We start from the raw sequence: 25,766 nt of genomic DNA, 5'->3' as shown, positions 1-25,766 counted from the left end.
TTATCACTCTTTTGCCCCCCTTTTCTAGTTTAAATGCTCCTTAGCAAATACTTTGAACTGTTCACGGAGGACATTCGTTCCCTTGAGAGAAAGATGCAAACCATCTTTCTTGTACAGTTCTTTTCCATTCCAACGAGAGCTAACATGAGACACAAAGCCAAACCCTTGGTTCAGACACCATTCACCAAGCCATACATTCCTTAATGCGCATCTTCCTATCATGCTGAAGGTTATGCACAGGCAAAACTGCAGAGAATGAAACAGTCGATGCAACCTCCCGTATATCATTACCAAGTGTGTAAAAAGCTTCCTTCACCTTTGAAACCTCATTGCAAGCCAGATCATTTGTCCCAAGATGGACAATAACATCCACTTCCCTTTCCTGCTTTGCTTGCCTAACAATATTAAGGAAACGTCGTCTGTCCCTGCTAGTGGTAGCACCAGGGAGACATCTCACAAAACCATTTCCCTGAAACTTCACACCTCTTATGATAGAATCGCCCACCAACAGCTGCTTACTATCAGTCCTCAGCTTATCTTTTTTGTCTTTGGCTGCAGTCTTGCATACTTTAGGCATAGGAGATGATTGTTCCTCACCCACTGTGCCTGAGCTATCCTCCATGTAGCTCTTGCACTCTGAAAGTGCTGCAAATGAATTATGGAGAGCCACAGACTGTGGGACATGTCTTCTATCCACAACTCTAAGGCCTCATGCACACGACAGTTGTGTGCATCCGCGTCCGTTCCGTCATTTTTCACAGTTTAGCGGAGGTCCCATTCATTTCTATGGAGCTGAGAAAAAAAACTGATAGTCCTCCGTTTTTTCTCCGTGTTCGTGATCCGTGATTCCAGTCCGTCAAAAAAATATAACCTGCCCTATTCTTGTCAGTGGAAAACGGAGGACGGACCCGTTCAAGTAAAAAAAAACGGATGCACAACTGGTATGTCATCCGTGTCCGCGTCCGTGTCCGTTTTTTTCTACAAGACCTTGGTGCAATAAAATTACACTTTTCATCAACCTTCCTTTTTTTTCCCCCTGTCAGACAAAAAAAAAGGAAGACACAAGGAAACACAACTGAAGCAAAATCGGACACGGACCACTGAAGCCAAATCACTGACAGTGAAAAAACACTGTCGTGTGCATGAGGCCTAAGTCTACCAGAACCTGCAGTAACCCATCTTCCATTTCTAGGGGGCCTCTGTGGCAGTGGCATTGCAACATTCCCAGCCTGAGTTTGTTTAACATTTAATTTACAAATCTCAGATTTCAAAAATGAAATTTCCTGCTGCATTATGGAGAGCTGCCTACAGATCAGACAGCATCCAAACCTCCAAAGAGTGGAACCTGAAGTAAAAGCACAACAATTCCTGCACAGAACCAGGTCTGCCATTTTAAAGAGGGGAACGATTTTAAACAAACAAATCTTACTTTTTTAGGTTGTATCCACCTCCAGATTACCTCCTGAGTATCTCAGATGCACTTAGTAATGCTGCACTTTGAGAATGCTGCAAACTATAATTAGGCAAGCTAATAATATGTTGCTATATATACACACACTCCCACAAAAGCTCCTCCCCCAACATTAAATTTAACACCTTAATTACACTTTGCTCATTTGCAATCAGACAATAGCAAAAACCTGTCTAACAAATTCCTTACTTGTTTTGAAGGACAGTGTTTCAGCCACCAAAAACACAGATGAAGTTCTGCAGTTTTGAAGCACAGTGTCTAAGTAGCCACCAAAAACACAGCTGAAGTTCTGCTGTTTTGAAGCACAGTGTCTGAGTAGCCACCAAAAACACAGCTGAAGTTCTGCTGTTTTGAAGCACAGTGTCTGAGTAGCCACCAAAAACACAGCTGAAGTTCTGTAAACATAGTGTAAACATTATGTCACCCAATTACTCCTGGGGGACTATGGGGAACATGATTACTATTATGGGCACTATGGGAGCAATATTACTTCTGGGGCTCAGTGGATACATTATTACTGTTAGGGGCATTGTAGGGGCACTATTATTACTAAGTGCACTCTGGCAGAGAATTACAGTACTACTATTGGTGGGACTTTGGGGAGCACTATTACTTCGAGGGGCAAACTGGCCACTTAAAATGAGAACCAGTACAAAGAATGTCGCTTATAATGTGCACCAGTACATAAAATGCCCCCTAATATTGTGCACAAGTTCAAAAATGCTCCCAGTTTGTGTGCCAGTACCAAAAATCCCCCCTCTTAGTATAAAATACCCCTATATAATGCCCCTAGTAAATGCCCACATAGTGCTCCTCTCCCCTTCCTAATAGCGTCCCCCATAATGTGCCAGTATAAAATACCCCCATAGCGCTCTTTCCCCTTTGCCATAGTGCACACATAATGTGCCTATATAATATGCCCCCATAGTGTTCTCCCCTCAACTTCATAGTGCCCCCATAATGTGCCTATATAATATGCCCCCATAGTGTTTTTTCCCCCTCCAACAGCATAGTGTCCCCATAATGTGCCAGTATAAGATGCTCACATAGTGCCCCCACTGATGTGCCAGTATAAATGCCCCCATAGTGTCCCCCATAATGTGCCAGTGTAAATGCCCCCAGATATGCCAGTATTAATGCCCCCATAGTCCTCCATGATTTTCCAGTAGATGCCCTATAGTGTCCCCCATGATGTGCCAGTAATGCCCCCAGGTAGATGCCCCCATAGTGTTCCCCATGATGTGCCTGTAGATGCCCCCATAGAGTCCCCCATTATGTGCCAGTAATGCACCTATAGTGCCCCCATGATGTGCCAGTAATTCCCCTATAGTGTCTCCCATGATGTGCCAGTAGAAGCCCCCATAGTGCCCCCCATGATGTGCCAGTAATTTCCCCAGTAGATGCCCCTATAGTGTCCCCCATGATGTGCCAGTAATGCCCCTATAGTGTCCCCTATGATGTGCCAGTAGATGCCCCCATGATGTGCAAGTAATGCCCCAGTAGATGCCCCCATAGTGTCCCCCATGATGTGCCAGTAATGCTCCCATAATGTCCTACATGATGTGCCAGTAGATACCCCCATGATGTGCCAGTAGATGCCCCCATAGTGTCCACTATGATGTGCCAGTAATGCCCCCATAGTGTCCTCCTTCATGCACCAGTAATGCCCCATAGAGTCCCCCATCATGTGTCAGTAATGCCCCCATAGTATCCCCCATCATGTGCCGGTAATGCCCCCATCATGAGCTAGTAATGCCCCCATGGTGTCCCGCATCATGTGCCAGTAATACTCCCATAATATCCCCCATCATGTTCCAGTAATTCCCCCCATAGTTCCCCCCATCATGTGCCAGTAATGCCCCCATATTGTCTCCCATCATGTGCCAGTAATGCGCCAGTGCCTGTGTCCCGTGCAGTACAAATATCGGCTCAAGCGGACGTGATGACGTCATCGCTTCGCCTGCACCAGCCTCTGATAGGCTGCAAGCCTAGTGCCTGCAGCCTATCAGAGGAGCAGGAAAGGGAGACGCCTCTCCCTTGATCTGCTGCAACATAAATCTGTATCGCTCATCTCCCCCTGACCTGCTGCCGCTGCTGCCGAGCTCCGGATCGGGATTCAGCCAGCAACACGGTTCTCAGAACCGGCTGTAATTTTAACAACTGGATCTGGAGAACTGGAGGGAACGGGCTGAATCCCATGCCTGATCAAGCCTACAGATTCACTGAGAAAGGAGAAGCAATCTGTCTTCAGCTATATAGAAAGTAAAAGCTGTAGAGGAAAGACAAATTGAAAAAGAATATTATTAGCCCAAATTAGTAGAATGCAATAATAATGAAAAAAATTCCCCCAAAGGTGTCCACCTTTAAAGAGGACTTTTCATCTGTTTTACTTATAGGAGTTAAATATCTGTACTTGTGGGGTACCCCCCGCTGATGCTGCCCCCCCATTTTGTATTTTTTTTTAAACATCGCCCCTACGCCCCGCTGTGCCCCCTGAAGTTTTCCCGGTCAATATGTAAATACTGAGCATCGAAACAGGGAGAAGGAGAAGCCAGAGTTTCTCAATGGGCGTCATCTTCTCCCTGTCTGTGCCGCGATCCAATCACATTGGAGAGAGTCACAGCCAGGGAGGTTTTCCTCCCTGGCTGTGACGCTCTGCTCTGTGATTGGATCGCGGCACAGCCAGGGAGAAGGAGACGCCCATTGAGAAACCCTGGCATCTCCTCCTCCCTGTTCCGATGCTCAGTATTTACATACTGAGTGCGAGAACTTCAGACGGGCGCAGCGGAGCGTAGGGGCGATGTTTGAAAAAAAGAAAACTGGGTGGCAGCATCAGTAAAACAGATGAAAGGTCCTCTTTAAAGGGCACCTAAACCTCGCACAAGCAGTGCTTCTCAGAGTTATCTACACCTTCTGCTTGCATTAGCTTTGCTTTTGCAGCATGCAGAGTACAGGTCCATAGAAAGTATATAGAATATGTACTCCTATGGTACCATTAAATTACAATTATTCAAGGATTATTTAACATTATCTGGAACATTCTTCAGTGACAAAATGTAATCTTACAGATATGGCATTGACATATGTGTCATTGTTATGACTTGTTGAATTGTGTGTTATTAGATTATTAGATAAGAATTTAATTAACCCCTTCAAGACCTTGCTAGTTTCTGTTTTCTTTTGAGGTTTTACTCTCTGCCTTCCAAAAGCCATAACTTTTTTATTTCTCCATTCACATATCCATATGAGGCCTTGTTTTTTTGTGGGACAAATTGTTCTTTGTAATGGCATCATTTTATACAATGTAGTGGGAAGCTGGTAAAAAAATCCAAATGGGTGGAATTGTTTGTTGTTTTTTTTTGACATTCCCTATGTGATAAAACTTATCTTCATCCAATGGCATTATTACAATGATATCACATTTGTATAGTTTTTCTTGTGTTTTAATAATTGAAAATGGGGGAAAAAAAGTAAAAAAAAAATTCTTCGTATCACCTTACACTGACCCCTATAGCTATTATATAGTTACATCTATGGAGCAGAGTGAGGGCTTATTTTTTGCAGGGCAGTATGTCTTTTTACTGATACCATTTTAGAGTGTGTATGTTTTTTTTAATCACTTTTCATAAAATTTTTTGGGGGGAGTGAAGCAACAAAAAAACAGCATATTGACCATTTTTATTATTTTTCTATTATGGTGTTGGCCGTATGGGATGAATATGTTTATATTTTAATAGTACAGGCATTTTAAGACATGGCAAAACCTATGATCTTTATTTTTTTATTGATATTTTTTAATATAGGGAAAAGTGGGGATTTAAATTTTTATATTTTTAGAAACTTTTTAACTTGCAATCATTTGATCATAGACTGCAGTGAATTACCATTGCAGGCTATAGGAGATTCAGTGTGTTCAGAAGGTGTTAATAGGTTATATATGTAAAGTCATCCATATTCATTACATTGTACTATTGTTGGAATAACCCACTGTATTTGGCATAACCAGCTGACAATCTAATATGGGGACCTCCCAACTCTCCGCTGAGAGATGATGTCTGGGAGATAAGGACTGGGAGATTTGAATTTCAATGCCCAGTACTTTAGTTCTCCTACCAGAGGTGTCTGGCAGCAGATTCCTTTGCTCCCCCCATTGAAATCACATACACCTTCAGCTGAGCATGTATGTGTTGGGGGATCTGGAGAGAAAGCATTGATCTGGAGAGAAAGCGTTTTTTTGTTTGTTTTGTTTTTACAGCTTTTGGCTTAAAAGCTATAAATAAAAATAAAAAAGGGGAAGCCTTAGTGGATCTACAGTGAATGTAGACTATTATTATTGAATGTACACCTTATTTAAAGTAATCATTGAATGTAGAAGAAAGCAAATGCTTGAAAATAATAAATCCACATTTACTTGCGATTGCTAACCTTCATTAACTGGAGTTGGGGGAAAGACGTGGCAAGAGCTTATGCGCTAGGGACAGTGTTGCTGAAAACAATAATAGATGAATATTCGAGAGGGAGAGTGCAGGGAGACTGCAGGGAGAGTGCAGGGAGACTTATGCTGTGTCAGTTTTATTCATTTATTCCTACATTTACTTATTCCAACATCAGCCATAAATGTAATTCAATACTAGTAATGAGCAGCAGGGGAAATATTCGAATTCACAATATTTTGTGAATAATTGGGTGAGTGTTTGTCATAAATTAGCGAATTCGAGAATTCGCGATTATTTTCTTGATTGCGAAAATCGCCAATGTAATATTGACTTAATGCACGCGCAATACAGGCGTGGGTCACTTTTGCTACATTTTTCAACCTGCTAGAAGTTTCCTGAGACTGGAGAAAATGGTTGGCATGGCAGGCTTTATATGCAGATAGTGCTCCAATATATTCGGGATTGCGCAAATCGGCAATTAATGATGCACAGTTTTTTGCGCAATACGTGTGCATTTTAGCAGGTCTGACTACATATTACTGATTGGTGCAGTAAGTATTATTGTGAACTTGTGACATCACAGCACTATGTCTGTAGCATGTATCTACACTATATCACGATCTAACCTATACTGACTATATCCCACTATCTGTATTATATATACGCTAACTAACTAACTAACTATCTAATGTAATGAGTTTGACACACCAAAGCACAGAGCACAGCAATGACCCTGCTGTCTCTCTCATAAATGCAGAAAAATGCAGAAAATGGCTGCTGGGGAGGTTCTTATATAGTAAGGGGTAGGCAACTTTCCTATTGGTTGCTAGGGATGTTGCTAAGCTCTGACAAAGACATTGCAGCCTTCTCATTGGCCCACAAGAAAGAAGCAGGGAGGGATCATGTGTTCAAGTAAAATAAAATCTAGAATATTCGCGAATATGAATATATAGCACTATATTCTAAATATTCGCAAATTCTCGAAGTGCCGATATTCGCGGTTAACATTCGCGATACGAATATTCGTGCCCAATACTATTCAATACCAATAAGATGGAAGCCTTTATTATTCCACTGTCCATGTGCCAACCAATACCATCCAGTCTGCATCCTTTATGGGTGTCAGGTCTTAATGATGAACATCCTCATCTTTTGCTGGCTTTACTTCATCTGATTCTTCCTTCAAAGTTTCCATGTCCTAGAAAAGTCAGCAAGAGGTAGAGAGAGGTGGAGCTGGACGTTCCTGGAGCTAACCAGCCAATCCCCATTCCAGCAACAGCCCCTGTTTAAAGGGCCATTAACAATAAAGAAGGACTATACAGTGCGGTCTTCATTATTAAATGAAATGCAGCTGCGGGCAAATTGGCCACTCAGTTCTTCACTGCAGCATGGCCGCAACCCGCCCATAGCACGGTCGTGCCAAGTGGCCGTACCCTAAGGCAGAGTGGCCTGTGTATACCTGATTTATAGCAATTCATGCCAAATTAATTCAGAACGAATCACATTTTTTTGCAAACTTCGGCAAAGTTGCCGAATCAAATTTTTTTAAAACTTTGCTCATCTCTAGTAGTGCCTGACACTTAAATAGCAAAACTGCGGCTCAGATGCGGACCAAAACAACGGCCGTGTGCATAAGGCCTTATCTGCAGGTGGGCGGGGAGAAAGGGAGCTCATGAATAAGCCAGACCCTTGTTTGGCAGTGCATTACTCTTCCTCGGTACACTGCCAGCAATACATTAGCAGATAAGTAACAGACTGCTGATTTCAGAGTGTTTGTCACTACTTCATGCTGCCCTCAGCGAGTAACTTTCCCTCTAAGACTTTTATTTGCAGCATACTCCAGCTTTATTGCCTTATTGCTGCACACCTCAGCTTTAGAGCAGTTTAAGAAATGAAAGCATGATCTCTGATTGGTTTCCATGGACAACAATGGCATCTTAACTGTTAGACAGTTTTGATAAATGAGGCCCAGAGGACTTTAAATTAAATGTGCAGTGAATTTAATAACGCAACCTGAATGCAGCAAGCCTGACTACATCAAACACGGCCCCGCATGTTCATATGCTAGAACATTTACGACAAGTGTTGACTAGTTAACTGTAGTATATATTCACTGATTATTTTAGCGAAGGTGTACATTTTAAGAAGCGTCTAGAAAAGGAGGCATAACTTATAAAAAGCGGAGTAGCTCAAAACTGAACCAAACACAGCACCAAGATATTGTGCAAACTTTGGTATAAAGTTAGGTGTAAAAGGTGTAAAAGTATCAAAAAATGCCTAGCAAGATGCACCACATCTGTAATCACTCTGGAACATCCTTTCCTACCTGATCAGATTTTACTGTAATAAATCTGTCCCAGTGAGCCTATAGTGCACCAGAGACAGGAAATGAGTATACTTTCATTGGTAGTTATAGAAATAAAAGCTGCACTGTGATTGGTCACCATGGTCAACAAGGTAATTGTTATTAGACAGTTTGGTAGTAAAAACAAGGGCCGCCATCAGGGGGGTACAGCCGATACTCAAGTAAGGGGTGCCAGTGAGTCAGTGAGTTATAGGCCGCGTCACTTTTCCATACTTGGTTATTCCTTGACCCCCCCCCCCCCCCCCGGCTGATTCCCGTACCGCTGACTTTCCCTTTAAAACGTAAGGCTCTGACTCTGAGCTTCCGCTGATTTGAATCATCCCAGTGACCGTGACAGTCACTACTCACTGAGCAGAGTGCACTGACGTCAGACGCACGCCACCTTCAGATTCGCTCGCCGCCTGCCAGTCAATTCTGGTTAAAGCTGACTGGTTTGCAGGCGCGGCGGCGGAAAGTGGAAGCCTTAGCCAAGACTAAGAGGAGCCAGACCGAGACCAAAGACCAGAGTACACAGACTGGAGCGCAGCGCGGCAGCTGCGATGAGGTAATTACTAATCAAAGACAATTTAAGACAAGTTAAGGACTGATGATGAGAATCTCATAACACTCCCTCCAACACTGGTAAGCACCCGACTGCATAAGGAGGGTGATTAGAGACTGATGGTCCTCCCTCCCCTTTCCCCCCTTAGGGCGTTTAGGGAGCTGGCCCCATTACATTAGTGCTTAAGAAGGTGGTTGTTTAGGGCCATTAAGGGTTAATGCATTGGGGAGCCTTCTTAGACAGGATGTGGGCGGTTCAAGGGATCCTGGAGATATATATACTCCCTCCTGGTGTTGGCACTTCCTCTTGCCAGTGGAAGCAGATTGGCCCTCCCTCCCTCTGTGGTGATCCTTGGGTGACAGATCAGGGTTCGGGGTTATGTTTGGCTATGGAGACTGTTTTAGTTTTTTCTATTCTTAAGAATCCACGCTGGGAGTCCAGCATTTTGGACATCGCTCCGATGATTACGGCTTTGGAGAAAGACGAATTATGGTCAAGTTTATGAAGTCACAGCTGGCGGCATTTGAGTTCAGCAGAGATATGGTGGTGGCATATGGCGTACGTGCCTGCTGGGAGTCCAGCGGTTGGCATACCACTCTGATGATTACGGTTTAACTTGCCCGCTGGGAGTCCGGCGTTTGGCATACCGCTCCGATATTATGGTTTATTAAGGTTTGCCGCTTTAATAAAGAAGCTGTGGCCGATCACCACCCAGCAATAAAAGTGACACAGTTGTCAGTATTTTTGTTATGGGTCAAGGTTGGGTAAAGGGGCCAAAGGTGAGTAAGTGGTGGTCCCCTTCCCCTTCTTCCCTAGATACCAGCAGTCTTAATTAACCCCTTCATGGACTAAAAAAAATGTTCAAAGCAAAACACACACAGCAAAATGGGGCTGGGTGGGCTGGCAAGGGAGGGGTTAATAACAATAAATAAAGTGCTGTGCATTTAATATTGTGAAGGGGGGGGGGGGGCTGCTGCTATTAATTGCATTGTGAAGTTGTCTGGCAGGACTGGGGGGGGGGGGGAGGTGGCACAGTTAGGAGATCGCTTTTCACCTGTCACAACAGGTGCTTGTCTAGTGAACACAGGGCCATCCTCCATCACTAATTGTTATTAACCCCTCCCTTGCCAGCCCACCCAGCCCTATTTTGCTGTGTGTTCTGCTTTAAACATTTTTTAGTCCATGAAGGTGTTAATTAAGTGTTGGAGGGGGTGGGGAGTGTTATTGTGCATATTGTGTTTAGGAGCCATTTAACACGTTTGACCAGTTGGGGTTGAGAGTGTCATCCACTGATGCCCAGAACAGTGTCTTCCACAGATGCCCATAACAGTGTGTCATCCACAGATGCCCATAACAGTGTGTCATCCACTGATGCCCCCATAACAGTGTCATGCACAGATGCCCATAACAGTGTCATCCACAGATCCCCCATAACAGTGTCAATCATCCACAGATCCCCCATAACAGTGTGTGTCATCCACAGATCCCCCATAACAGTGTCAATCATCCACAGATCCCCCATAACAGTGTGTGTCATCCACAGATCCCCCATAACAGTGTCATCCACAGATCCCCATAACAGTTTCATCCACAGATCCCCCATAACAGTGTCAATCATCCACAGATCCCCCATAACAGTGTGTGTCATCCACAGATCCCCCATAACAGTACGTCATCCACAGATCCCCCCATAACACTGTGTCATCCATAGATCCCCCATAACTGTGTGTGTCATCCACAGATCCCCCATAACTGTGTGTGTCATCCACAGATCCCCCATAACAGTGTGTGTCATCCACATATCCCCATAACAGTATGTGTCATCCACAGATCCCCCATAACAGTACGTCATCCACAGATCCCCCCATAACGGTGGGCCTGCGCACTGAGGAAGAGAGAGAAAGGAGGGGAAAGAATCAGCAAAAGCAAGCAGAGGACAGCACAGCAGACGACTGAATAGCTTCTTTTGTAAGTAAATTGCTCTATTATAAATGCAGTTTAATGTCTGTTTTTGTCTTTTATTATATTCTGGCTTTTGCTTAAAGGGACAGTAAAAAATAAAAATTTTAAATAAATAAATGTAAATGTAGTGGTGCTATAATGTGGCATCCCTGCATACCTCAATACTCTCGTATTTAGTTATCTTATTTATATATACATTTTTTTTTTCAGTAGTATGATTAAGTGGTGAAAATTATTAGTGCCCCCCCATTTTTGACTGTGGTATCTTATGTGCTCCCCCTATATATTGTTCTTAGAGTCGCCACTGACTACTGACCTGACTGACTGTACTCAGTGCAGTCAGTCGATCAGTCACACTCATACTCAGACACATTGACATCATACACTTTCATGCAGCAGCCGGTCATACCTCTGGGGCCGGCGGCTGCTGCCACTTTAAAACAGCAGTGGCCGCCAGGAGGTACGTCCGCTGCGCTATGACGTCACTCGTCACCTGACCTCAGTAGCGCTGTGGCGGGGCTCAGAAGAGGAGCAAGGCAAGAGGATCAGTCGGCTGGCTACAGAGGAGGAGAGCGGCACCCGGAAAGAAGGGCCTGCCCTGAGGAGAGGAGCACAGTAGTGTTATGTTACTGTCAGAAGGTTACTGTAAAAAAATATATATATATACACTCACCTAAAGAATTATTAGGAACACCTGTTCTATTTCTCATTAATGCAATTATCTAGTCAACCAATCACATGGCAGTTGCTTCAATGCATTTAGGGGTGTGGTCCTGGTCAAGACAATCTCCTGAACTCCAAACTGAATGTCAGAATGGGAAATAAAGGTGATTTAAGCAATTTTGAGCGTGGCATGGTTGTTGGTGCCAGACGGGCCGGTCTGAGTATTTCACAATCTGCTCAGTTACTTGGATTTTCACGCACAACCATTTCTATGGTTTACAAAGAATGGTGTGAAAAGGGAAAAACATCCAGTATGTGGGCAAAAATGCCTTGCGGATGATAGAGGTCAGAGGAGAATGGGCCGACTGATTCAAGCTGATAGAAGAGCAACGTTGACTGAAATAGCCACTCGTTACAACCGAGGTATGCAGCAAAGCATTTGTGAAGCCACAACACACACAACCTTGAGGCGGATGGGCTACAACAGCAGAAGACCCCACCGGGTACCGCTCATCTCCACTACAAATAGGAAAAAGAGGCTACAATTTGCACGAGCTCACCAAAATTGGACTGTTGAAGACTGGAAAAATGTTACCTGGTCTGATGAGTCTCGAATTTCTGTTGAGACATTCAAATGGTAGAGTCCGAATTTGGCGTAAACAGAATGAGAACATGTATCCATCCTCTGATGGCTACTTCCAGCAGGATAATGCACCATATCACAAAGCTCGAATAATTTCAAATTGGTTTCTTGAACATGACAATGAGTTCACTGTACTAAAATGGCTCCCACAGTCACCAGATCTCAACCCAATAGAGCATCTTTGGGATGTGGTGGAACGGGAGTTTCGTGCCCTGGATGTGCATCCCTCAAATCTCCATCAACTGCAAGATGCTATCCTATCAATATGGGCCAACATTTCTAAATAATGCTATCAGCACCTTGTTGAATCAATGCCACGTAGAATTAAGGCAGTTCTGAAGGCAAAAGGGGGTCCAACACCATATTAGTATGGTGTTCCTAATAATTCTTTAGGCGAGTGTATATATATATGACTGGGGGCCCGGGGCAGAGGACTAACAATTGGCAACTATGCTATGGCAATTGAAGCATCAGGCAGCGAGTAGAGATGTCGCGAACATAAAATTTTCCGTTGGCGAACGCGGGCGAACCGCCATAGACTTCAATAGGCAGGCGAATTTTAAAACCCACAGGGACTCTTTCTAGCCACAGTAGTGATGGAAAAATTGTTTCAAGGGGACTAACACCTGGACTGTGGCATGCCGGAGGGGGATCCATGGCAAAACTCCCATGGAAAATTACATAGTTGACGCAGAGTTGGATTTTAATCCATAAAGGGCATAAATTACCTAACAATATAATTTTTTTTTGAACAACGTGGTTTAAAACATCCAGTGTGTGTATACTATCAGGTATGATGTTGTATCGATCAGGTAGTGTAAGGGTTACTCCCGCTTCACAGACATTGACAGACCAAACTCCCCTTTTAATGCATCGCAAACAACCGCAAACAGTCCATTTGCCCAACCGCAAACTCCCCATTTGTACAAGGTTGGATACCAAGCTAGCCATGTCCCGTTGATGTCATTGAAGGTTTCTTCCGCCACCCAGCCACGTACAACACCAAGGGTCCCGGAAAGGTGAATTGAATTGATTTTTCGAACGGGGAGATGGTTAAAAAAACGCTGGCTCCCTCCCTTTTGTTTGAATCCACGCCACGGTCACTGCGTCTGCGCCGTGCAATTTACTGTCACACCCGATATGAGTGGTATTTTCTGTAGTTCTCTCTTCTCATCAGTTTAATCCCTGTTACGTCCCCAATCTGGTGTCCATTTATTAAATTGATTTTTCGAACGGGGAGATGGTTAAAAAAAAAACTGTCTCCCTCCCCTTTATTTGAATTATTAAATAGAATTAAATATAATTTTTTTTTTATCTGCGAGGTATTTGTGAGTGAGTGACACCCTGTAACGGTATAAGTGGAGGCCTAGCCACTAGCCAGTGGCCACAATACAGTCTGTGTGGGCCTGACACACACTGGCTTGCAAATGTGATTAGATCGCAGAAAAATATTAAATAGATTTTTTTTTATCTGAAAGGTATTTGAGTAAGTGACACCCTGTAACGGTATAAGTGGAGGCCTAGCCAGTGGCCACAATACAGTCTGTGTGGGTCTGACACACACGGGCTTGCAACTGTGATTATATCACAGAAAAATATTAAATAGAATTTTTTTTATCTGCAAGGTATTTGTGAGTGAGTTACACCCTGTAACGGTATAAGTGGAGGCCTAGCCACTAGCCAGTGGCCACAATACAGTCTGTGTGGACCTGACACATACTGGGTTGCAACTGTGATTAGATCACAGAAAAAGATTAAATAGAATTTTTTTGCTGACTGACTGTGAGGTACAAAATGACATGGCTGTGTTTCTTTAAATACACCCTGTATGCTTTTATAGGTAGAAAGTTACCATTTGGTTATGCCCAACTCTTTTACGTATCCTTATTCTGGACTTTTGTTCCTTTTTTGCTTGTATACATTGTTGCGCTTCATATGTGCGCATACGTAGTCTGTTTGTATCTGTTTTTGTCATAATTGTATCCCTGTTCGTCTGTGGAGCGTCTTGCCGTCACTATAGCGATGGTCGGGTGACGCCTATTTGAAGCACGGCTGTGCGCAGGGACATCACAGCGGTCCGAGGAAGCGCTAGTTGCAGCGCGAAAAACGGCCGTCACCGCCGACCAGCAGTGAAGGGCAAACCCGCCCCCCAGCCTATCTACCTTCATGTACCTTGCTCAATAAAGCATTGAAGTTTTCTGCATGACAGTGGTGAGTGCCGCATTCTTTTTCATCTACTACACTACCGGTACTATGAAGTTTGCTAGAGTCTCATGCTGAGCACCAAAAAACTGTTGAGCCGTCTTTGTATTGTTTCACCTGGGGTGTTCTGGGGTGTATTGCAGCAGTGACGCCGTCCTTTCTTTTTCTTTCTTGTGTGCATTTCATCATGACGTCTAATACGGCTGAGCACGCAATTTCTGAATCGCCACCCCCCTCCAATAACGCAACCGAAGATGCGGCCTCCAGTCTACACAGGGGCAGAGAGGGAGCGGATGCCTTTTTCACTGTTTGTAACGAAAAAGACTATGTATACTCCATGAGCACTAAATCTCTGGAGGCTAAAATCTTTCAATTGGCTGATAGGGAGGTACGATTGTTTTGGACAATTAAATCTTTGACCTCCTACAAGGAATGCAACCGCGTCCCACGTGGACTAAGGGTATAAAAAGAAATGTATCAATATGAAGATGACGACAATTTCGCAGAAATGTGGAAAACCATGCATTTAGATTTTTCGATGCAAGTGTTAACCCTTGTCTTGTCACGGGATGAAAAGGAGTACGCTGCGGTTGAGCAGGATTTGGAAAAAGCACAAGCTGAACCCAGGATGAGATTAACTGAGGCACAATATGCCAATTTTGAAAAAAGATTGAGCAAAAAAGTTACTTTGACCCAAACGGAAATTAAAGAACGTAAAAGGGACAAGTTCCTGAGAGATAAAAATGACTATGAGAGTGATAAAGTGTTTGATTGGAACAAAAAGAGGAATCGCCCCAGACGTACCCAACGCCAGGCCCGAAGTGATTTCTGGACCACGGACTCTGACTCAAGTCAGTCAGAGAGTGGGGCAAATGTTCCTCGTGGCCCCCCTTTAGGAAAAGAACCCGAAGGGGGTGAGGGAGCCGCAAGAGAAAAAAGCAATCAGATCTGCAAATCCATGAAAAGGAGGAGACAGGTCTCATGGAAGCAGTAGAGACTCCTCCTTCATTGCCTTCCCTGTGCGATTCTTCTCATGTCGTGGTTAATCTCACCCCACATGAATTGCCTCCGAGCTGTCTCTCACTCCTCCGCCGAGGGCTGGGATACAGCTTAGTGGAACAATTCAGCTTGGTGGAATTTGAAGTAGATCTCTACAAAGCAATCCGAAAATTGTTTCTCAAAAAAATGTTCATTGAGAGTAACCGATCTTGCCCCCCACCCCTACCGGGTGAGGTCCCGGCACACATGACTTGTGCTGAGTTTCATCCTAAACAGCGTTCTAGTCAGGAAGAGATTGAGTGTGTTAATTTTCTTGCACAGATTGAGAACACACCAGATACGGCCCTTGTAGACCACAGTGGGTTTTTGGGTGGCATCAGGTCCACTTTTCTCCCCCCTATGCCGGCCGGCTCCGCCATAGACCTCTTTCATAAAAGAGTGCTCAGGGACGTACGTGCACTGGTTTACCCGGTGGCACCTCCCAATATCACTCAAGAGGAATGGCTGGCTCTTAAATAGCTTACTGGCTTGGATGACGTGGTCATAAAGCCCACCGACAAGGGAGGGAATGTGGTCCTGATGACCAGGGATTATTATTTGGAAGAGGCTTTTAGACAGCTGGAGGACAGTAATGTCTATGAGAAACTCAGCGAGAATCCCGTTCCTTCCATACTTGTGAAGCTGCATGCTCTTCTTGACAAGCATATTGATATCCAATTTTTACCAAGGAACATTGTAGACAAACTCTGCCCTAAATTCCCAAAAAATCCCACATGGTATTTTTGTCTTAATTGTATCCCTGTTCGTCTGTGGAGCGTCTTGCCGTCACTATAGCGATGGTCGGGTGCTGCCTATTTGAAGCACGGCTGTGCGCAGGGACGTCACAGCGGTCCGAGGAAGCGCTAGTTGCAGCGCAAAACGGCCATCACCGCCGACCAGCAGTGAAGGGCAAACCCGCTCCCCAGCCTATCTACCTTCATGGACCTTGCTCAATAAAGCATTAAAATTTTCCGCATGACAGTGGTGAGTGCCGCATTCTTTTTCATCTACTACACTACCGGATCTACCACTTTATGGTCGCTGTATTGGGGATATATTGGTCTTTGTATGAACATAGAACATACTGACTTCATTAAGAAACTGACAGCAGGTCACCCTCACTAACCGAATGGTACATAGTAATAGTGTGGGTAACCCTGATTCTAACAATGCATAGCCCTGAGTGCACTGGTATGCCCGTCTAGATGGTGTGTGGGTGTACCAGTGCACTTGGGGCTAGGGAACGCAAGAAGATCATTTACAAATTTGGATTGAGGGCAGTATCTCGGGAACAGCGCAACGGATCAAGGATTTCAATGTTGTATCGCTAATCGATGTCCTGTTTTTCTTTTTTTTTGGTCACCCTGGATATGGTAGATGTATATGGAGGTATATGGAGCTGTATGGGGGCAGGTCTAACACTGAGCGTTTCTTTATTTTGAAGGTTGTCACATTTTACAATGTATCAGCATAAGTCTGGTTCAGTGAAGCGGAAGAAGAAGAGAGAAAGAGAACAGGAAGACGAAAAACTTAGAAACAAAAATGTGTTGTTAAAGTTTTTCAAGAAGCAGAAATCACCAGGTAAGCTGCCACTGCAGAGTCTGTTGAGCTGTCTGAGAATAAAATTCTTGTTGAACCACCAGAAGAGGAGACTGCTTCATGCAGCACATCTTTTGTAACTGACACTGAAGGTCACACTGACACATACCCACAAGAAGATGAAACTCAGACTGAGCACATTTCTGGCCTTGTGGAAAATGAAGAAGAGCCTGATTGGAAGGATCCAGCAATTTGGCCAGATGTGTTGACGGACAAACACAGAGAAAGAATTGTGATTGTGGTTTAGATAAAGAACAACAACTACAGGAAATGATAAAAGGTATGGACAAGGATTGTGAAGAACGTTTATTCAGTGAGTTTTTACTCTATGCAAAATCGTCAAATGTACGTGAGAAAATAGTGCGGGACTGGCTAAGGTGGAGCACCAGCAAGCACGTTTTGTACTGTGTGACTTGCCTTACATTCTCTTCTGACCGTGGCAAAGCTACTAGTTTTCTGTGTCGGAAAGAGGGATTTAATCCGTCAAAAAACAAGTGGCATTTTCTGTACAATCGATTGCGAGAACATGAGAATTCCATCAATCACAAGCAACACTATTGGAGTTGGAGGAAGCTTCAAATATCTATTGCAGGCCATGGTTTGGACTTCCAATTGAAGAAAAGTTTGGACAATGAAACCAAAAAATGTTCTGCTTTATCAGAACGACTTCTGGATGTTACGTTATTTCTGGCATCAAGAAATTTGGCATTTCGTGGAAGCTCTCAAAGAATTGGAGACTTGCACAATAGGAATTTCCTTGGTGTACTGGAATTGATAGCATGCTACATGAACATTTAGAAAAAAGTAATGAGAAGCCAAGAGAGTGTAAGAAAAGTTCATGCTTATTATCTATCTTGGGCAACCCAAAATGAGTTTATAAATATAGGTGGAAACATGTTCTGGACACCATTCTATCTGAAAGGAGGAATGCAATTTATTTCTCTCTGATATGTGATGCCACATCAGATATTTCACATACAGAACAAAATGTAATTGTTATAAGGTATGTGCATAGAAATTTAGAGACTGAAAACTGGATTATTATAGAAAGGTTTATTGAGTTTTTTATTTTCACCAAAAGACCAGCAAAGAGATAGCAGAAAAGCTGTTACTGAGACTGGCTGAGCATGGAATAAATCTTGATGATTGCAGAGGTCAAGGATTTGACAATGGTGCAAATATGTCGGGGAAAAACAAAGGAGTTAGAGCACACATACAAAAGAAGTTTCCAAAAGCTGTATTTTGTTCCTGTGCATCCCATTCTTTAAACCTTGTTGGTGTACATGCCGCATCCTGCTGCCCTGATGTGATTACGTTTTTTGGATGTGTCAATCGTTTATATGTACTGTTTAGTGAAAGTCCACAAAGGTGGAAAATATTGAAGGATGAAACTGGAAGTTCACTGCATGCCTTGAATGACACCAGATGGAGTGCTGAAGTGGAAGCTGTTCGCCCAGTTGCTTTAAGACTTCCAGGCATCATTGAAGCCCTAGAAAACGTAATTTCATCCCAAAGACTTTCAAGTGAGGCTCATTCTGAAGTGATGGGACTGAAAGATGATTTTTTAATCTTTTAAGGCTATCATACTTGCAACATTCTGGTTAAAAGTTATGCAGAGTTTTGAAGAGAGAAACAAGATTCTCCAAGCCAGATCTATTTCAAAGAATATCGGAAGAGAAAATATGAAATCCCTTTCCCTGGAAATGCAGGCACTCCGTGATAGGTGGACAGATCTACTTTCTGAGGCCAAACTTGTGGCAGAAGAAATGGGGATAACGAAGATACTGAAAGCACCAAGGAGGCTGAATGGGTCAAGAAAGCAGCAGCCAGATGTATGTATTGAACCAGAAGAAGCTGAAATAGAATTCAAGATCAACATTTTCTTTGTGGCACTTGATTCTATAATTAGTGAGTTGAACCAGCGGTTTCAATCAATGGAAAATGTTTGCTGCCTGTTTACTCCCATTCTGAAATTAAGAACTCTTTCAGATGCGGAATTGGTAAGCTTTTTAAAAAAAACGTTTGTTCATATACTGGTCATCTTTGATTACACGTGCATTGATTACAGTCACATTTAGGCCACAAATACGGCCATTTGGTTACTGCGGTTTAAAAAAAACATTTGTTCATATACTGGTCCTCTTTGATTACACGTGCATAGGTGACAGTCACATTTAGGAAACAAATAGGCCATTTGGTTACTGCGGTTTAAAAAAAATGTTTGTTCATATACTGGTCATTTTTGATTAAACGTGCATTGATTACAGTCACATTTAGGCCACAAATACGGCCATTTGGTTACTGCGGTTTAAAAAAAAAAACGTTTGTTCATATACTGGTCATCTTTGATTACACGTGCATAGGTGACAGTCACATTTAGGCTACAAATACGGCCATTTAGTTACTGCGGTTTAAAAAAAAGTTTGTTCATATACTGGTCATCTTTGATTGCACATGCATAGGTGACAGTCACATTTAAGCCACAAATATGGCCATTTGGTTACTGCGGTTTAATAAAACCGTTTGTTCAAAAACTGGTCATCTTTGATTAAACGTACATTGATTACAGTCACACTTAGGCCACAAATACGGCCATTAGGTTACTGCGGTTAAAAAAAAACTTTTGTTCATATACTGGTCATCTTTGATTACATGTGCATCGGTGACTGTCACATTTAGGCCACAAATACCGCAATCATATAGAGTTTAAAAAAAAATAATTGTGCAATACCCTACATCAGGGTTTACATTGGCGGTTAATTATTTTTAACATACTTAACCAATTTTTACTTTGCTTTGTGAACACTAACTATGAGGCAAACATCTAATAAGGGACGCGGTCATGGTCGCGGTGGTGGTGTTGGTGGAGCCTCTGGTGCAGGGAGAGGACGTGGCCGTTCTGCCACAGCTACACGTCCTACTGAATCTACTACCTCAGGTCCCAGTAGCCGCCAGAATCTACAGCGATATTTGGTCGGGCCTAATGCCGTTCTAAGGATGGTAAGGCCTTATCAAGTACAGGCGCTAGTCAATTGGGTGGCCGACAGTGGATCCAGCACGTTCACATTATCTCCCACCCAGTCTTCTGCAGAAAGCGCACAGGTGGCGCCTGAAACCCATGCCCATCAGTCTGTCACATCACCCCCGTGCACATCGGGGAACCTGTCTGAGCCTCAAGTCATGCAGCAGTCTCTTATGCAGTTTGAAGACTCTGCTGGCAGGGTTTCCCAAGGGCATCCACCTAGCCCTTCCCCAGGGGTGGAAGACATAGAATGCACTGACGCACAACCACTTATGTTTCCTGATGAGGACATGGGAATACCACCTCAGCACGTCTCTGATGATGACGAAACACAGGTGCCAACTGCGTCGTCTTTCTGCAGTGTGCAGACCGAAAAGGAGGTCAGGGAGGGTGGTCAGACATGGAATGAAGGTCGTGCCACTGGCTTTCAGAGTTCGGAGGAAGAGGCAGTGGTGAGACCGAACCAAAAGCGTAGCAAAAGCGGGAGCAGGGTGCAAAAGCAGAGCAGCCATCGCCGAAACAGTTCGCCTGCTACTGGCCACCGCCACCAGGGACCGAGCACACCAAAGGCAGCATCAAGGAGTTCCCTGGCATGGCACTTCTTCACACAATGTGCTGACGACAAGACCCGAGTGGTTTGCACGCTGCGCCATCAGAGCCTGAAGCGAGGCATTAACGTTCTGAACCTTAGCACAACCTGCATGACCAGGCATCTACATGCGAGACACGGGCTGCAGTGGAGTAAGCACCTTCAAAACCAAGAAAGGGCTCAGGCCCCTCCTGCAACCTCTTCTGCTTCTGCTGCTGCCGCCACTACTTCTCCAGGAGAGCCATGCCCCCCCTGCACAACCAAGTATCGGATAAAATCAAGTGTCCACTGTGCAACGCCATCTGTGGCAAGGTCCACCTAACTACAGATACGTGGACCAGTAAGCACTGCCAGGGACGCTATATCTCCCTAACTGCACACTGGGTAAATGTAATGGCGGCTGGGCCCCAGGCGGAGAGCTGTTTGGCGCACGTCTATCCGCTGCCAAGGACCGCAGGGCATAATTCTTTGCCTCCTGTTGCCTCCTCTTCCTACTCGGCTTCCTCCTCCTCTTCTACCACCTCCTCATCCGGTCAGCGACAGACCTTCACCACCAACTTCAGCACAGCCAGGGGTAAACGTCAGCAGGCCATTCTGAAACTGATGTGTTTGGGGGACAGGACCCACACCGCGCAGGAGTTGTGGTGGGGTATAGAACAACAGACCGACGAGTGGTTGCTGCCAGTGGGCCTCAAGCCCGGCCTGGTGGTGTGCGATAATGGGCGAAATCTCGTTGCAGCTCTGGGATTAGCCGGTTTGACGCACATCCCTTGCCTGGCGCATGTGCTGAATTTGGTGGTGCAGAAATCCATTCACAACTACCCCGACATGTCTGAGCTGCTGCATTAAGTGCAGGCCGTCTGTGCAGCCCTCTAGCCCTTTCCAGGACTATTTTAGAGCCTTCTATGTCTCATTGAGAAAACACTTAGGGCGATGATGAAAGAGGATGTGGCTCAGGACGAGGAGGAGGAAGAGGGGTCATCTCTAACACTTTCAGGCCAGTCTTTTAGAAGTGGCTCAGAAAAAGGATTTTTGAAACAGCAGAGGCCAGGTACAAACTTGGCCAGCCAGGGCCCACTACTGGAGGAGGAGGAGGACGAGGAGGAGGAGGAGGATGGGGATGAAGCATGTTTACAGTGGGGTGGTATCCAACGCAGCTCGGGCCCATCACTGGTGCGTGGCTGAAGGGATACGGAGGATGCAGACGATACGCCTCCCACAGAGGACAGCTTGTCCTTACCTCTGGGCAGCCTGGCACACATGAGCGACTACATGCTGCAGTGCCTGCGCAACGACTGCAGAGTTGCCCACATTTTAACGTGTGCTGACTACTGGGTGGCCACCCTGCTGGATCCCCGTTACAAAGACAATGTGCTGTCCTTAATTCCCTCACTGGAGCGTGATCGGAAGATGCGCGACTACAGGAGCACGCTGTTAGACGCACTCCTGAGAGCATTCCCGACTGATGCCGGGGGACAAGTGGAAGCACAAGGCGAAGGCAGGGGAGGAGGAAGAAGTCGCCAACGCAGATGTGTCAGCGCCAGCACCTCAGAAGGCATGGTTAGCACGGCCAACATGTGGAAAAGCTTTGTCACCTCGCCGCAACAACCGGCCCCAACTGCTGATATGGAGCGTGTTAGCAGGAGGCAGCATTTGAACAACATGGTGGAACAGTACCTGTGCACACGCCTACGCGTACTGACTGATGGTTCTGCCCCAATTAACTTCTGGGTCTCCAAATTGTCCACATGGCCAGAGCTTGCCCTGTATGCCTTGGAGGTGCTGGCCTGCCCTGCAGCCAGTGTACTCTCTGAACTTGTATTTAGCACGGCAGAAGGCGTCATTACAGACAGACGCAGCCGCCTGTCCACAGCCAACGTGGACAAGCTCACGTTCATTAAAATGAACCAGGCTTGGATCCCACAAGACTTGTCTGTACCTTGTGCAGAATAGACATTTATACCACCCTCAAACATACATTCTTGTACTCAAGTCAAGTGCAATGATTCTTTGTTTTCTTATTTTTTTTATATGTCCCAATATTTTGGGGGCTACCTCCCCCAATAAAAAAAAATAATAAAAAACATTGTTGGCTACCTGTTCCTCCTCCATTGCTGCCTCCACCTACAACACCACATTCACCGCCTCCTCAACCTCCGACTCCATATCCACCTCCTTCTCTGAGTTGCAGGTTAATAATTTGTAATTTTTAGTTATTTTATTTCATTTTAAGTTATTTCCCTATCCACATTTGTTTGCAGAGCAGTTGCCATGCTCTTAAGCACATTTTACTGCCTTTTACATCCCTCTAGCCTTTTCAAGGACTATTTTAGAGCCTTTTTAATGCAAAAAAGTGCCAATTTTAGTGCCCTAAATTGAAAAAAATCTTATTTTCAAATGTCAGGTGACATTTTACCATTTTTGGCGCATACAAACCCCTGCTGTGCCTGGGTGACAGGGGCCTAAATCTCTCAAAATCGTCTGTTCTATTGCTGGGTGACATGAACCCCCTTTTGCCGTGAATGAACCCCTGCAGTGTCTGGGTGACAGGGGCCTAAATCTCTCAAAATCGACTGTTCTATTGCTGGGTGACATGAACCCCCTTTTGCTGTGAATGAACCCCTGCTGTGCCTGGTTGACAGGGGCCTAAATCTCTCAAAATCGTCTGTTCTATTGCTGGGTGACATGAACCCCCTTTTGCCGTGAATGAACCCCTGCAGTGCCTGGTTGACATGGGCCTAAATCTATCAAAATCGTCTGTTCTATTGCTGGGTGACATGAACCCCCTTTTGCCATGAATGAACCCCTGCTGTGCCTGGTTGACAGGGGCCAAAATCTCTCAAAATGCTCTGTTCTATTGCTGGGTGACATGAACCCCCTTTTGCCGTGAATGAACCCCTGCTGTGCCTGGGTGACATGGGCCTCGTTCTCTCAAAATCCTCTGTTCTATTGCTGGGTGACATGAACCCCCTTTTGCCGTGAATGAACCCCTGCTCTGCATTGCTGACAGGGAACTAAATTTAGTGAAAACATCTGTTACTGATCGGAAGATGCGCGACTACAAGCGCACGCTGCTGATGGCATTCCCACCTGACAGCGGGGGCACGGTGGAAGCACAAGGCGAAGGCAGAGGTGGAAGAAGAGGTTGCCAACCCAGCTGGGGCACCGCCAGCACCTGAGAAGGCAGGGTTAGCATGGCCCAAATGGGGAAAAGCTTTGTCAGCCTTGGAGGTGCTGACCTGCCCTGCAGCCAGTGTATAGTGTGAACATGTGTTTAGCACGGCAGAGAGCATTATCACAGGCCGCAGCCAATGTGGACAAGCTTACGTTTATTAAAATGAACCAGGCATGGATCCCACAGGACTTGTCCGTACCTGGTGCAGAATAGACATTTATACCAGCCTCAACCATCCATTCTTGTACTCAAGTGCACTTATTCTTTGTTTTATTTTTTTATATGTCCCAATATTTTGGGGGATACCCCAATTTAAAAATAAAAAATAACACAAATCAGTGTTGGCTACCTATTCCTCCTTCACCGCCGCTTCCACCTACACCGCCACGTCAACCTACACCGCCACATCCACCCATCCACCGCCTCCTCAACCTCCTACTCCTAGATCCAGATTTTTATTTGAAATTTTTCTGTATTTTATGTTATTTTAAGTCATTTATCTATCCACATTTGTTTGCAGAACAATTGCCATGCTCTTAAGCACATTTTGATGCCTTTTTTTTTATGCCATTTTGCAGCCCTCTAGCCCTTTCCAGGACTATTTTAGAGCCATTTTAGTGCCCAAAAGTTTGGGTCCCCATTGACTTCAATCGGGTTCAGGTTCGGGGTCAAGTTCGGATCCCGAACCCGAACTTTTTTTCAAGTTCGGCCGAACCTGCCGAACCCGAACATCCAGGTGTCCACTCAACTGTATATATGATGCCACATTTGCAAGAGACTTAGCTCCTCTTGACTTGCTGAACTCCATACATAAATTACAGCTTGAAGGAATATTTGGAGAATCATGTATTGCTCTCTGAATTTTCTCCATAAATCCACTCTCTGTTGCTGAAGGAGAGAGAGCATTTAGCAAGCTATCTTTAATTAAAAACTATCTGCATTCAACAATGAGTAAGCAATGTCTGAATAGTCTTGCACTTCTATCCATTGAGCATGAGCTTGCACGTAAACTGAGTTTTATGGATTTGGTTGAAGACTTTGCAAGCCAAAAACTGAGGAGATGGTCAACTCACCATAGTTAAATATTTAAGTAATTTATTGTATTTATATTTATAGCTACTGTGTAAGGCTACTCTCACACTGCCGTTTCTGGGTCCGCCTGTGAGATCCGTTTCAAGGCTCTCACAAGCAGCCCCAAACGGATCAGTTTAGCCCCAATGCATTCTGAATGGATACGGATCCGTTCAGAATGCATCAGTTTGGCTCCGTTCCGCCTCCATTCCACTCTGGAGGCGGACACCAAAACGTTGCTTGCAGCGTTTTGGTGTCCGCCTGGCGATGCGGAGCCAAACGGATCCGCCCTGACTTACAATGTAAGTCAATGGGGACAGACCCATTTACATTGACACAATATTGGTGCAATTGTAAACGGATCCGTTTGACTTGCACTTAGACTTAGACTTTTTTTGACAGAGTTAATGCAGACGGATCCGTACTGAACGGATACCAACGTTTGCATTATAGGTGCGGATCCGTCTGTGCAGATACCAGACGGATCCGCACCTAAATGCAGGTGTGAAAGTAGCCTAAAATGGTTTGTTTGTGGTTTTATTTATACAATTTTAACCACCTCCGGACCGCCTAACGCAGGATCGCGTTCCGGAGGTGGCAGCGCTGCGCACAGTCACGCATATATGCGTCATCTCGCGAGACGCGAGACTTCCTGTGAACGCGCGCACACAGGCGCGCGCGCTCACAGGAACGGAAGGTAAGAGAGTTGATCTCCAGCCTGCCAGCGGCGATCGTTCGCTGGCAGGCTGGAGATGTGTTTTTTTTAACCCCTAACAGGTATATTAGACGCTGTTTTGATAACAGCGTCTAATATACCTGCTACCTGGTCCTCTGGTGGTCCCCTTTGTTTGGATCGACCACCAGAGGACACAGGTAGCTCAGTAAAGTAGCACCAAGCACCACACTACACTACACCCCCCCCCCCTGTCACTTATTAACCCCTTATTAGCCCCTGATCACCCCTGATCACCCCATATAGACTCCCTGAT

This window comes from Bufo bufo, chromosome 2, assembly GCF_905171765.1.
Source record: "Bufo bufo chromosome 2, aBufBuf1.1, whole genome shotgun sequence".
Taxonomy (NCBI): Eukaryota; Metazoa; Chordata; class Amphibia; order Anura; family Bufonidae; genus Bufo; species Bufo bufo.
The sequence above is the reverse complement of the archived record's forward strand: the minus strand, read 5'-3'. Positions refer to the sequence as shown.